At 39.8% G+C, this 15,912-nt stretch overlaps 1 long non-coding RNA gene across 2 annotated transcripts; it reads right to left on the bottom strand.

Moving 5' to 3' along the window:
* Nucleotides 1-1,888: 1,888 nt before the first annotated feature.
* LOC134757826 (uncharacterized) lies at nt 1,889-7,062 on the bottom strand. 2 transcript variants are annotated; one of them, XR_010132366.1, is made up of 4 exons: nt 6,760-7,062; nt 6,249-6,398; nt 5,005-5,136; nt 1,889-3,773 (listed from the first exon to the last, which is right to left on the bottom strand). It is a non-coding gene; the product is annotated as an uncharacterized lncRNA (long non-coding RNA). The 2 variants fall into 2 exon arrangements; XR_010132367.1 differs by lacking the exon at nt 6,760-7,062 and having other exon boundaries at nt 6,249-6,523.
* Nucleotides 7,063-15,912: the final 8,850 nt, after the last annotated feature.

The raw sequence follows: 15,912 nt of genomic DNA, 5'->3' as shown, positions 1-15,912 counted from the left end.
TATAGTTTCACTTTGGAGGAACCAATGTCAAATAAATATATCCTGCTAGTTCCCAAGAGTCAGATTTCATGAGTCCTGACTGCCACTTTTGTTTTCAAGATTCTAGAGCTCAGTTTCCCATTGTTTACCATTCCCTGGGCTCTGTAGGTAAGTTATGTGTGTCCTTATTGTGAAATTCCCATGTCAGGAACTCAGACATTTACACATGGAGTGATATACCAATGTGGATTCACCTACCCTTTCTAATTGCATAAGAAATTTATGAATATTAATAACATTCAACCCCATAGAAATATACAACATAAGAGATGACATTCCCTTTCCACACAGGTCCCCATTATGCTGTTACCACTAACAGTGCAGCACCAATGTGCCACTCTTTTTAAATTTTTTATGCATAACTTTTTTTAAAACAAGAGCATATCATACATACTATTTTGCAAGTTGCTTTCTTTACTGTATATCTTATGGTCATCTTTTTTAGTCAATTTATAATGCTCTCTCTTCTTCCTCATGTCTACATGGCATTTCAACATTTCCCCAACCATGAACCTAACCATGGACACTTGGATTGTTTCCAATTTTTCTCTATTACAAACTATGCTGCACATTTGAACATGTAACACCAGGAGTGCCCACATGAAGTGGCAAGTTCTTTGGTATATTGTGTTTGCAGATTGCTGATTTGTCTGCTGGTGCACCTTTCAGTCTTCAGCTGGGATAATGGTGGTGATGGAAGGCTGGATTTATTGGAGGTACCAAGGATTTGAAATTATGATCCCCATTGTCTGAAAACCTTGCATGCACTCTGCAGGAGTCCATCTTTGCTACAGAGATCCCTTGCCCATACCACAAACCCCTATCCCACACAGCCTCACCACTCATCCCATGGAGCCAGTTCCTTCATCCAACAAGGCTTCAGGTACCAGCAAGACAGACCTGGTCACTGCTCTGAAAGAGTCTATAGTCTAGAAAGGATGTTAGAGAAGTAAACAGAAAAATAAGAATTTCAGATGGAGATATATGGTATGGAGAAAATATTACCAGGTCATGAGACGAACAGTGACTAGAAGCGGTAAGGGGAGGTAAGTTTTCAAAATATTTTTTCGTAGATAAAAATCACTTGGTTAAAAATTCTGAAAGTATTAAAAATAAGTATAAAACCTTATGAAAGTCAATCTTCTGCCCTTCGGCCCTAAGGATCTAGTTACCCTACCCTCTGAAAACCCTGACAACCAATGTTTGGTTATCAGGGCATCTTATGTAATCTTTAGAGATAATTTATTTGTATGTGTGTGAGAGAGAAAATGTGTGGGCAAATGTATAAACATATGTATACATATCTTATCCTACATTTTTACGCAAATGGTAGTTTCCATCTTATCTACCACTCTATCTTGCTTTTTCCACTTAACGTATTTCAAATATTATTTCATTTCAGTGTAATAAATGAATCATTTTCTATTCTTTTTTATAATTGGATGGTATTTCACTGTGAAGATATCCTATAATTATACAGCCAGCCCTTTATTGAGAGCCATTTACTGCATCAATCTTTTGCCAATCACTAGAACAATGAATACCTTGGATATATGTCAAGTCATGTTTATGCAAGTATATCTGTAGGAAAAGAAAATATGGATTCAGCAGGTCAAAAAGGATTTGTAATTTTGATAGATATTGCCAACTTGTATGGCAACAGGTAAGGACATTTTTTCTATAGAGGGCATGAAAGCAAATATTTTCAACTTTGCAGGATATACAGTCTCTATCACAACTACTCAAATCTGCCATTGGAGCACAAAAGCAGCCATAGACACAAATAAAGGAATGCGCATGATTTTGTTCCAATAAAACTTAAGGCATGAAATTTGAATTATACATAATTTTCGTGTGTCACAAAATGTTTTATTTTATTGATATATACTTACTTACAGTATACAACATGATTGTTTTCATACACATATATATAATGAAATGATTAACATGTTCAAGCAAATTAACCTATGCATCACCTTCCATAGCTACCTTGTGTGTGTGTGTGTGTGTGTGTGTGTGTGTGTAATAAGAGCACCTAAAATCTATTCTTAGCAAATGTTCAATATACAATACAATACAGTACAGTAAAATACAATACAATACGATACGATACAATATTATTTTGATTTTTTTCAACTACTTAAAAATGGTTCTTAGGTCTTGGGCAGTACAAAGGCAAGCAGCAGGCTGAATTGAGCTCACAAGCCATAGTTTGCCAGCTTCTGCCATTTACATCCCCACCATTTGTATTTGAAAGCCTGTTTGTGCCAATACTGTGGCCAATACTAGGTATTACCAAACTTTTGAATCTTTGCCAATTTGACAGGTGAAATTGTATCTCAGTTATGCTTTGCTTTGCATTTCTCTTTTTTAAAGCAACGTAAATGATCTTTCTTTGTAAATTTCCTTTTGTATAAACATGACTATTCTATTCTTTTTCTGCTGTTTGTTTGATATTGGTCTTTTTCTGATCAGTTTGTGTGCCTCCTTTAAGAGTAGAGAAATTCACACTTTGACAGAATTGCAAATATTTTTTCTGGCTTGTCATTTATCTTTGAACTTTGATGTTGGTGTTTTTCACCAGGTGCAAGTACTTTATTTTTAATCAATCTTTCATTTTATGACTTATGGCCTTTCCTTCCTCTATAATTATAAAATAATTTTTGTACATGTTTGTATTTTCAGTATTTCCTTTTTAACATTAAATATTTTCTTCATTTGGAACTTATACTGTAGGGTGTGATGTGTGACTTAGTTGTCCTCATTCCCTGATTAATCTTTCTTTACTGATTTTAGATGTAAACTTTGCCTTATATTAAACCATTGTATGTATTTAGGTCTATTTCTAAACTTTCAATTCTGTTCCAATGATGTCTTTTTATTCTTATGCCAATATCATGCTGTCTTAATGAGTTTTTATAAGATTTAATAATAGACAGGATAGTCACTTCTTGCTACCCTTCTTTTTCAGAATGTTACTAATTATTCTTGATTATTTACCTCTCTACATAAACGTTAGAATCAGTCTGATTTTTTGAAGTTATCTTTTATGTCTTCATATCTACACTCCAAATTGTTCATCCATGTCAACATATTTTTTACAAAACAACAGTTTATGACCTTACACGTAGTAAAAGTATCAGCTTACAAAGGGAAAGTGGAAATTACCCAAGGAAAAATGCTAGTCTGAAACACCTAGACATGAACCCTCATCAGGGAAAGATGATATAAATAATCTAACCCACACTAATTCTTATAATACAAATTGTTCTTCTCCATTTACTGAAAAAGAGGAATTGGCTCTTATAGCACTTAACATAAAAGAATTTCCTAATGGTAAGAGGATAGGTGGGTGGGTGAATGGCCGGATGAGTGGGTGAGTGGGTGGATGGATGGATGAATAGATAGATGGATGGATGGATTGATGAATAAATACGAGATTACTGAGGGAACTTGAATCTCTGCATGTCTTTTGTCCATTCCTCACATTGAATCAAGCATTAATTCAATTCAACAACTTCAGGATTCCACTACGGCATATGGAAAAACAAAATATTGGTTGGTTTTCCTTCTTAATTTATTTTCTTTATTAATGGAACAAAACTCAAAGCAAATATTTAAAACTAAGATTTATTAAGGAAGAATGAATTGTTCTCCAGTGCTTTCTCTACTGTGGTTTCACCTTAATTGATCTTTCTCCCAATGGACCATAATCCAACTGGCATAAAGTGTTGCTGCAGATGGAGAGAGAAAGTAAAAAACTTGATTTAAACCACTGATTGATTTTATATTTCCTAGCTGGCCTGTGCCATGTGTCATAGAGGGCAATGGAAGGGGTGTGAGTGGTTGGGGTGGAGGTGGGTGGATATTTTGTTTGCTGAATTTTAACGAGACCGTTTTGGTTTCCCCATGAAAACTAAAACATGAGCCCAGTTCACTGCCATATCTCCACTGGAAACCCAGAGCCCAACACAGAATCATTGCTCCAGCTTCTTCAAATTCAAGCCACTATCATATTTGTTAATCTCCATTGCAGTTGTGTTGGAAACTCCTTGCACTAAAAGTAAATTGGTTCAGGTGGAGTTCTATTATAACCAGAACTCTCCCTGATGCTTCCATTTTTGACCCAAACTCTACAGTCATCCTTCAGAGTTTGCTCTGCCTCAGAGCAGACCATAGTAATGAATGGTAAGAAATAGGAAGAGGCAAACTTGGCCAAGGAAAGGATTTTTCGATGCCCCAGGATGACTTGTCCTTCATTAGAGGGTCGGAAGCACATTCTGTAACTTCCATTCTAAAGATGTGGACATATTAGGACCAGGATTCTTTACTAAAAACACTTGCAACTTCTCCCTTAGGACTTTTTTTCTGGAACAAAAGTGTTAGGAAGTTAATGCCCTCAAAAGCAGCCCTCACCCAGTGACTGATGGCAACTGGTGGATAAATACCTCAACTTCCTCACCTCCCAGATGAGTTCACTCTGAGGCACATTTTATACACTGATTTCTAGAGTTCACCACTGGGATTTTGCTGCATTTGTCCATGTTGGTATCTTAATAGCACTTCCCTGACTGCCTTCCTTTCCCTTCCTGTCTCACTTTCCTGCCCCTCTGCTAAAGTTTCCTAGAATGACCTCCCTAGTAAACTACTTGCTCTGGACTCTTTCTATCTGTGTCTGCTTCTGGGGAAAACTCAACTAAGACAGACTCTGTAACCCAGTACAGGGCTCTGTACACGGATTACTCTTTTTAAATTACAATACTCAAATAGTCAACACAGAAAAATTTGGTGTGGGTTTGTAATGGAGTTGAGAAGTGAATGCATGTTATGAGGACGGGTAACTCCTGTCTGCCCCTTCTGACCCTGTTCTCTTCCATTTTATTGCTCACTCATCATTGCCCAAAGGCTCCAATCCAATCAGGCTGCCCTGTTTTAGAAGTCCCAGACACATATGTGCATTCTCACCTCCGTGCTTTTGTGCATGCCATTCTCCACATCTGAAAGCCCTCCTACTCCTCTTCAACCTGTCCAGATGGTACCAATCCTTGAAGACCTGTCTCAAGCTTTGGCTCTTCCAAGATGTCGCTTGTGTCATCGCTAAGAGAATCACAGCATGGGTAGCCTGTTATTCACAACTCACCACTTAATCATAGGCTTTTGTATAGCTTTTAACTACTGCACGTGTAATTGTTCTTGTCTCCCTAATTAAAATGCACTTTCCTTGGGAATAACCACCACATTTTGTACCTCTCTACTCCTCCCAGGGCCTAAAATAGTCTGAAAAACAAAATTACTTGCCAATGTATGATTTATGCTTTTAAGTAATAAAACAACATGTATGTGTATGACCAATAGTAATGAATCATTTTTAATGATCTTCAGAAAGGCCTCTTTCCTCTTATGCAAACTGCCTGGCAGACAGTTATCAGAGCATCCTTCTTGGTGATCCTTTCCAGAAGTTCACAAAAGACAACAGGCCACAGCAACACCTTGGTTTATACACACAACTTCCCCACACTGCTGTAAAGACATAATAAAAGATAATGCTTCTCGCTTATAAATAAAAAGTGCTTAAATGTAATTTTGACAAAATGTGTCCCAGGGGTGATTGAAGTCTTTTCCTCTCTGTTGTGATTGTAACTGTTATAAATAGACAACCGTAAGAGATTCAAAAGGGGAAACCTTTTAAAGGCTTACTCCAGGGCTTCATACCCTCCCCACTTTATTTTTCTTAGCCCTAATGCTGAAGGAAAACAAACACTTATCGACATACTAATGGTGTTTATTTCCCATCTGTCTTCGAATGGTGGCAATGTGCCAAGCCCTGAGACAGTTCACCACAGCGCCAAGTGAGCTGAAGGCAGCCCCTCCATTCACTGTACCCATGGCTTCCCCTTTGGGGGCCATGGAAAAGTTCAGGATCTTGAATTTATTTTCCCCACCTGTTTCACACTCTGTACCTTTGCCACACCTAAGCTAATTTTCCCAGGCCCGGTGTAGATCAAATCACTTCCATTCTGCTTATGAAGTCACAGCCACCTTCATGCCCCTCTAGAAACAGGTCCATTGATGTCAGTCGAGGAAACTCAGAAAGGCTCTTTGCTCCTGCTTTGCCCAGAGTCTGATTCCCAACTGCTCATGCCAGAGCTGCCCTAGCAGGGAACAGGAAAGCTGTCAGCCATGAGCTGGAGCCACACCCACCTCCTTACCTGTACCACACCGTCTGCCCCATGCTGCACCAGCAATGCCTGGGGAGCTGTGAAGAGCTCCACTCATGTTCCACCACAAGGCTTTTCATCTTCCAGCAAGTCATCCCTTACCAAAGCAAAGTTCAATCGTCCTGTTCAGGTGGGAGGTCCCTGAAAGATCCCAAGAGAAGAAGTGAGCATTTCCTGCTGTTTTTCTGTCTCCTTTCCAAGCAGCAAAGCATACAGAGGAAGTAACTCTACTTTCTCCTCTCCTTTCTCCAAGTCTTAGCGTTTTTGGCACTGACATGGGAGCCTACGCCCAAAGCAATCATGTCTACAGCAAGATTATGCTTCGGTGGTGATATAATTCTTAATGGCACCTCAGTATATCAGCTGTTCCAGTGCCTCTTATAATCCACTGCAACTGAAAGCTCCCAAGTTCTTGAAAATGGACTTCCTCATGGTGACTCTAAAAGACAAGCAGTAATTAGGTAACAGAATCTAATACCCTTTTAGACAAAGTTCAACTCACTTGTAAGGGGCTTTTAGTGATTGGAGTGAACAGGCGGCCCGTCTCTATTTTTGCTTAAAATCCTCTCAACACATGAGAGTCATAAAAGGATATGGCTGAGAAAGTTTTAGTTGCAATCATTCGTTTCATTTGTTTAGAACTGCTTTTTTTATTTTTTCAAATCCATTATTTTAGTTGATTTTCAGATGAATAGGCACGATGACTTAGTAGTTAGGAATGCTGGTTCCAGATGCCTGAGCTTGAATCCTGGCTCAAAGCCTTCCTGGCTTTGTGACATTGATCAAGTCACCTACCTCCCACCCCAGTCTCTACTTTCTTATCTGTAAAATGTGAATAGCTTTTGTACATACCTCATAGAGTTGAATTTTTTAATGCATATATGTATATATACATTATATATAGATAAATATATATATAGAGAGAGAGAGAGAGAGAGAGAACACACACATTTGGAACTATGCCTGGAATATAGCAAGTGCTAAATAATTATTCTAGTCAAGAGCCAAGAAAATAAAAGGTTAGCAGATTCCATGCCTAGCCTAAGCAATTCCTTCAGTGAGGAGGTCAGATATTGTCTTAGCTTGGGGTCCCTCAAAAGCAGACTCTGAGAGCAGCATTTGGGTACAAGTAACTTACGTGGGAGCTGAAACCTCAGTAGAGGTAGGGAAGGAAGGGAGGCCATTAGACGGTGTTTATGAGCAGTTTACTTCTGCAGGAAACTGGGCACAGTCTTACTTGGGACCCTTGAAGTGACTGTGCAGAACATACCACATACCACAGAACTGTCCCTATGAGGCTGAAGGGAGCTGGGGAATTTATCACCAACTCTACCCCTCATTGTTGAGAGCTATCTCTGGGACTGGGACTATGCAACAGTGTCTTCCAGACTGCTCCATGCATAGGTGAAGCATCCTCTGAGGATCATATGCATTTGGGCTTAAGGATGCAGAAAGCCATCAGCACATACTTGGCCTATCTGTAAGTGACTTCCTGGTATGGCCAAAGGAATATGAGCAAGACAACGACAACAGTGAATACAGGAGTGCAATGCAAGTCTTAAAGTTCCTTGACCATCTTGTGCATTCAGACAGAACTAAAACCAAAGGAACCCACCCAGGGAGAACCTATCCTAAATTAATTTCCGGAAAAGGATACTGTACCATCTTTCCCGGTAACTCATTCCAAAGCTTATCGGACTTTATAACATCTCTATATACCATCAAAATCCCTTTGGGTGAGATCTTTTCTTCTACATTAATTTCCAAAGGAGAGAAAGAAAGAGTAAGGCTGACAATATATTTTCATTCATAAAATAAAAAGTATAAAAAAGGACATGGCATGGCTTTAGACCTTGCTAGGTATGCAGAAAAGAATGTTCTTTGAGCTTAAATGTTCTACTCTAAAAATGTAAAAACCTATTTGAAAATGCCTACCTTCAAATACGTTGACCCCTCAGTACAGGACACACTCTAGACATATGCTTCCAGAGTTGTATTTTTGGAAATACTAAAGTTTTGCACAACTATCTTCAAGTTGACAAGTTTACACTTCAAAGACAGAATGCACACCTGAGCCCTTGAAGGCAAAAACCAAACAAAAGTCCTTAACTTTCATGAAATACCTTCTTTCCACTCTTTCCCATTCCTCCAGAGAGAGCTTTCATTTTATCTTATCATCCTTCTATCCAAAGGCAAAAAAAAAAATTCCCAAATCAATTCATAAAGGCAAGAACTTTTATCCACCATCCATTTCTAAATAAAGAAGGAAGGAATACCAAAGCAAAACAACCACACCTATTATAATTGCTTTCTTTGACTTCTAGCCAAAATTTCTTAATAGGGACAAGATACGGTAAGTGACAAGGAGATGGTAGAATCTGGCTTTTATTTAGAATGTTGGTTAAGCCCATTTGCAAGTAGGCATCTTTACATCTTTTCATGTGGAGGGTTTATTTTCTCTATATTTGGGCAGAGCTCACTGAAGTAACCAAAAACCACTACCTCTGGGGAGGAGCTGTGATGTAGACCAGAGAAAGTCTTAGTCGAGGTAACTGAGGCCAGAGATCCACAATGAAACTGTACTGTATTATTTCATTTTTCAAACTTACACATTCTCCTACACCCTTTTCTCTGGGTATGATTTATGTTCAGTTGATTTTGTTACATGTCTGGAATGTTTACACAAAGGCTTAATAGACATTTACTTTGGAAGTTACATTGTGAGATAGAATCAAGGAATTGGCCCATTGCCGAAGTCAGAATGGGAGGCCACCTGGAAGTTAATGATCACTTTGCAAAGACCAGGGGCCTGTAACAAAAGGTTCTAGAAAAGTAGAGACTTCATGTAATAACACACTGTACTCAGACATCCATCTTTGGAACGACTGAAGAGAAACCAATGTTTCATAGAGACATCTACCGATAGAGACGTCCAGGACACAATTACTCAATACTTTCATACTTTAATGTCATATTTTGTGCTCTACTTTACATTTTATATATGCTTTTATGTAACATTTAAAATAATGCTATCCAAAATGATTCCTATAACCCCATTTATCGGATAATCTGCTTTACATATTTCATTCATGCTGAGTTTACCTTTGAGGCAAATATAAAAGAATTATGACTTTCACTTTAGAGATGAGGAAACTGAGACTCAGAAAGGATCAGCAACCTACTTGCTCAAGATTACATCATGCATAACTGGCAAAAACTACAGTCCCTTCAGTAATTTCACCACTATTTTACGGTTGTTTTGTTTAAGCTATTACTTTTTCTATGATTCAACGGTACCCACAAATACTTATCAAGAAGCATTAACATCACCAGGCTGAGCATAGTGGAGGATAAAAGTAAATGTAATCTCCTTGAGATTATAACCTAATTTGGGAGAAAGCCCTATTTCTTGAAGTGGCTTGTTTTTATATATACAGATTTCTTTCTAAGAAATTCTCTGTAATACACAGTGCATCGACAACTAAACAAGTCAATATATGTTAAATCCTTCCATATGGCATAGTATGAAAAAGAATTAATGCTTTAAACAAAGTGCTCAAAGGAATGCTTTTTTAATTTTAGTTTTTATTTTAAGTTCTGTTGCAGGATGTGCAGGTTTGTTACATAGGTAAACATGTGCCATGGTGGTTTGTTGCACCTATCAACCCATCACCTAGGTATTAAGCCCAGCATGCACTCTCTGTTTTTCCTAATGCTCTCCCTCCCCGCACCCCACCTCTCAGCAGGCCCCAGTGTGTGTTGTTCCTCTCCCTGTGTCCATGTGTTCTCATTGTTCAGCTCCCACTTATAAGTGAGAACATGCAGTGTTTGATTTTCTGTTTCTGCATTAGTTTGCTGAGAATAATGGCTTCCAGCTCCATCCATGTACCTGCAAAGGACATGATCTTGTTTTAAAGGAATGCTTCGTAATAAAATGATACTTGACAGACATCTGAAGAAGGTAAAAAAGCAGTCTATGCAGGTATCTGGAGAAACACCAGTTCAGAAAGAGCAAACAGCAAGAACAAATTTCCTGAGGTAGAAATATGTTTGGCTTCTTCACAAACAGCAAGGAGACAAATTTGGCTACAGCAAGACTAGGAAGAGATTGTGTAGAGGAGAGATGAAGGAAGCCTGGTCATGTTGGACCTTATATGCCATAGGAAGGGATTTGACTTTGACTCTAAGTAAGATGAGATGCCCTTGGAAGATTTTGAATAGATGAGTGACATGGTCTGGCTTTTGCTTTGAAAGGAGTCATCCTGGCTTCTTTGTGAAAGAGTATAGAGGAACAAAGGCTGAAACAGAAATACCAGGCTTGAGAGATGGCGATGGATGTGGTGAGACATGGTTGGATTCAAGATGTATTTTGAAGATAGTTTTCATGGGATTTTGTGGTGAATTGGATGTGAGGTGGGAGAGAAAGAGAGGAGTCAATGATTTCTCCAAGTTTTTTCAGCTTGAGCACCTAGAAGGATGGAGTTGCCACAGCTGAGATGGACAAGACCAGGGGTGGAACAGATTATGAAGGTTTAATCAGAAGGTCACTTTCTATCTCATGAAGTTTGAGATACCCATTAAATACCCAAGTAGGGGTATTGAAAAGACATTCGAATGTATAAATATAGAGTTTAAATGAGAGAGCTGAGATGGAGATATAAATTTAGGCATCGTAAGATATTTAAAGCCATGAGACTGAATGAGATCATCTAAAACATGAGTGCGAGTGGAGAAGATGGCCAAGATCTGAACTGAGAGTGGGAGAGCTCAACTTTTAAAGGTTGAGGAGGTCAGGAGAAACCAACAGAGAACATCAATAAAGGAGTCAGTGAAATAGGAAAAGAATAAAGAGAAAAGAGAGGATATGTCCACAATAAAAGATTTATGAAAGGAAGCCCATAGTGGCTTAATTCATAATACCCCAAGACGAGAACAACACAAATACCCCTCAGCAGGAAAATAAATAACCAAGTAATAGGATATAAGTCATACAAGGGAATAATATCAGCAATGCAAAAGAATAAACAATTGCTACCCACAACAACACGGATGACTCTCCAGACATAACAAACCAGATACAAAAGAGGACTCACTCTCTGATTCCATTGATATGAAGTTCAAAGAAAGGCAAAACTACTCCATAGGAATAGAGGTCAGAACAGTGGTTTCCTCTGTACTGAGAGGGTAGGTATTGACTAGAAATGGTATTCCTCTAGAAAGTGAACTTTCTAGAGGAATAGAAATGTTCAACATCTTGATCCAGGCGGTGGTTGGACTGGTAGATCATACACAGAAATGCATCAAGTCATAGCCTTAAAATGTATGCATTTTGCTGTAGTTAAATTATCCTTCAATAATAAACACAAGGGGGGAAGGAAGGAGAGCCTGAAAATGGTGTCCTATGCTATAGAATAGCATAAGACTCCTTGCTCCCCAGCCCCCAACAGGCCCGGTGTGATTGTTCCCCTCCCTGTGCCCAAATGTTCTCATTGCTCAACTTCCACTTATGAGTGAGAACATGCAGTGTTCGGTTTTCTCTTCATGTGTTAGTTTGCTGAGAATGATGGTTTCCAGCTTCATCCATGTCCCTGCAAAGGACATGAACTTATTCTTTTTCATGGCTCCATAGTATTCCATGGTGTATATGTGCCACATTTTCTTTATGCAGTCTATCATTGATGGGCATTTGGGTTGGTTGCAAGTCTTTGCTATTGTGAATAGTGCTGCAATAAACATATGTGTGCATATGTCTTTATAGTAGAATGATTTATAATCCTTTGGGTATATACCCAGTAGTGGGATTGCTAGGTCAAATGGTATTTCTAGTTCTGGATCTTTGAGGAATTGCCACACTGTCTTCCACAATGAACTAATTTACACTCCCACCAACAGTGTAAAAGCATTCCTTTGGGAGGCTGAGGCGGGCAGATCACGAGGTCAGGAGTCAGAGACCAGCCTGGCCAATATGGTGACACCCCGTCTCTACTAAAAACACGAACATTAGCCGGGTGTGGTGGCACGCCTGTAGTTCCAGCTACTCGGGAGGCTGAGGCAGAAGAATCGCTTGAACCCAGGAGGCGGAGGCTGCAGTGAGCTAAGATCGTGCCACTGCACTACAGCCTGGTGACAGAGCAAGATTCTGTCTGTCTTAAAAAAAAAAAAAAAAAAAAAGGCGTTCTTATTTTTCCACAAAATACCTAATGTACATGATGGGTTGATGGGTACAGCAAACCACCATGGCACATGTATACCTATGTAACAAACCTGCACATTCTGCATATGTATCCCAGAATTTAAAGTATAATAAAAAAATTAAATATATATTCTACAGTAAAAAAAAAAAAAAAATAGCACAAGACTAGTGTAAATTGTCTTTGCCCATGAAGAGCTTACTTATCAGACTGAAAATTGGAAATGCACAGATTTCCTCTTTGGAACAAGAGGACTAAATTATTATCTTTTTACACTCTTTCTACAGAACATCCTCTTGCTCTGCCTCCGACCTATGACTATTTCAACTAATTGTCTCAGCAACTGCAGCCCCAGGTCTGCTCTGCTAGGCCACTGGCCCCTAAGTACCTTAGAGGACACAGGAGATAATGTTGAACCTGTTGTCTTGGTAACCAACACTTTTGCCTGGTGGCCCTGGCTCCATCCTCCTCTATACCCTGCTCTTGTAGTTTCCACTGCACCCCAAGGTTGGTGACCTGACCCTTCCAGCTCCTCTCTGCTATGCCCTCCAGTGATTGTGCTGTGCCTCCTCCCCCACAAATTCCCCTCCCCCTCATACGCTTCCACCCTACTTCTTATTTTGAACTTGCACAGTTGTTTCCACCTCATGTTTAGCAGGTCTCAAGGGTTCTAACTCATGGTCTTGCTTAAATCTTAAATCCCTGCCACCTCACTGTCAGTCGGATGAGGCACCCTGATAGGTTTCCCAGGACAGCTACAAAAACTCCTTCATGGATGGAGAGTTCTTCCCCCACTCCAAGACCTTTTAAGTTAGATGGGATTTATCCGGCTGTTAATCACTAAAGTCAAAACTGTATAGTCAGGGTTTAGGGTACCCTCCATCAGAAAGCAGAGGAGGGATAGGGGTTTCTACTGAAAATAGGAACACAAATTGGACACATATTTGCTCCTAGTTGAAACATTGTGCCCAGTGGCTAAGTGGGCTCTTTTCTCCTGGTAAGATGTCCCTCATTTGAACAAACTCTTTTGGCTGACAGATTTTTGTTTTCAAAGAACCAAGAAGATTAGGCTGGGCACAGGCCTGTAATCCCAGCACTTTTTGAGGCCAAGAAGATTAGGCCAGACTCACACCTGTAATCTCAGCACTTTGGGAGACCAAGGTGGGTAGATCACCTGAGGTCAGGAGTTCAAGACCAGCCTGGCCAATATGGTGAAAACCCATCTACTAAAAATACAAAAATTAGCTGGGCCTGGTGGCACACACCTGTAGTCCCAGCTACTTCGGACGATGAGGCACAAGAATTGCTTCTACCTGGGAGGCGAGCTGAGATCATGCCACTGCACTCCAGCCTGGGCTACAGAGGGAGACTCTGTCCAAAACCAACAAACAAACAAAGCAAGGAACCAAGAAGATGATACTTTAGAGGCAGTTCTGAAAGCAGTCACTTCTAGGCAAGAATTAAAAATGCTTCAGAAGCTGACATGTGATCCCTTCCTGGAACAGGGCTCACAGGTTGACCCCTGCCCAAGCTCTATCCGCCACATCACCCCACTCCCAACTCCCTGCCCAGGGTCCCAGGGCAGTCACAGGGCAACAGATCACAACAGTGTTATGTTGGGCTGACTCAGCTTTTCCACAAGGGAAGTTACAGAAGAACCTGGCTCAGGACTTAGACCAAGTAGTAAAAGGGAAGGAATGACGAAAGCTGGTGAGGCTTCTGCAACTTGTGTTACTGCCCTTGGATTGCTTCCAGGACTGACTTTGTGGGTACGAGACTCAAACTGCCACACAGAGCTCCGTGCTTGGAGGGGTCCCATGATTGGTTTAATGCTGTGCTGTCACTATCTTGAAATTGTAATAATTTTTCAACAAGGTCCCACATTTTTGTTTTGCACTGGGCCCTGCAAATAAATTATGTAGCTGATACTAATTGTTTCAACTCAGTTATCCGCAAACTAAACATCATTGGTTATTTTTATATACTCTACCTTGAGCCTTCTCTTCAGTAGATTGAAGGTGATAAACTGAGAGTTACAGACCCACTTTCAAACCTCTATGGAAACCACTGTTTTCAATGTGTAATTGGAGGAAGATAGGTCAGTTGGATTTCCAGACTGGGACATTTCTTCCCCAAAACTGGAAAAATAAGGAAATCTCTACAAGTTGAAGGTCAAGATGATGAATAAGAATGTATTGAAAAGTAAGACTTCAAATAAAACTTTCATCCCTGGCTTGAAGATGACATTAAACATAAACTTACTGCTATGAAAATACCAATCAGTCATAATGCCAAATAGTTGAAAAACACACATAACCTAAAAAATCCCCAATCCATCATTTATCAGAGGTAAGATGAGACATAGCCACGCTGGGTCACAAATCAAATTCTGGCAGTGGCACAATGAAATAAAAAGAGGAATCTGGGTAATCCACTGAATAATCATTGCTTCTCTCAATTCCCCCAAATAAGTAAGGCATGTGTTTCCAAAGAGATCTATCTTATCCTGGAGTAATACTCAAATTTTCTGTGTTCTCAGAACTCTAAACTCCCTCCTCCTCAGTAAAGTCTTCTCTGGCTATTTAAAAGCAATTCAGAGTTTTATCTTTCAACTATCTCCCCTTTTCAATAAATCTCTGCACATTGAAAGGCTCTTCTGGCCTTGTCAGCATCAGAGTCAAAGGGGGCTGGGGCAGAGTAAACACACAAGGTGGACTTTGGTAGCCAGGTTCTGTGCCTGGCTGTAACCCTTTCTTTTTATCATCCACAGTATACTTACTCCTTGTCTTGGAATTCACCACAGCAGCCAGCCTTCTCCTCCAGCTCTATTTCCTCCCCTGCCTATTTACTCTCAAAGATGACCTCTCCACCTACTTCCTTGGGAAAATTGAGAACATCTGATGAGAACTCCCACAAGTTTCCTCCCAAACTCCTTAAGTTTTCTTTGGATCATCACCCAAACTTTCTTCCTTCCCGCCCATCTTGGAAGAAACATTCCCTGACACATGGATAGGTTAACCCCTTCACCTGCCTTCTACCATGCAGGGGCTTCCCTTTGATGATTAGGGTCTCTGTTTTCTCCTTCCACTGACTACTTGTCCAGTTCCTCAACACAGGCTCAAATCTTCTCATTCAAATACAAACACACAAACACCAATGACTTCCTCTCCTCATTCACTCTTCACTCTCTTGCCTTCCTTTTTCTACCAGTCCATAGTGTCCACTTCCTCTTCTCTCTCTATGCTTTCCATAAAAAAAAATATTGTCTCACCTAGCACTAAATGTAGAAGGCATCAAATAAATGTGAGACTCATTTCTCGATAGCCTTGAAATACAGTTTGAAAGCAAGTAGTGTGATGCCTCCAGGTTTGTTCTTTTTCCTCAAGATTGCCTTGGCTGTTTGGGGTTTTGTGTGGTTCCATATGAATTTTAGGATTTTTTTCTAGTTCTACGAAAAATGACAT

Source organism: Gorilla gorilla, chromosome 21 (genome assembly GCF_029281585.2).
Source record: "Gorilla gorilla gorilla isolate KB3781 chromosome 21, NHGRI_mGorGor1-v2.1_pri, whole genome shotgun sequence".
Taxonomy (NCBI): domain Eukaryota; kingdom Metazoa; phylum Chordata; class Mammalia; order Primates; family Hominidae; genus Gorilla; species Gorilla gorilla.
The sequence above is the reverse complement of the archived record's forward strand: the minus strand, read 5'-3'. Positions and strand labels throughout refer to the sequence as shown.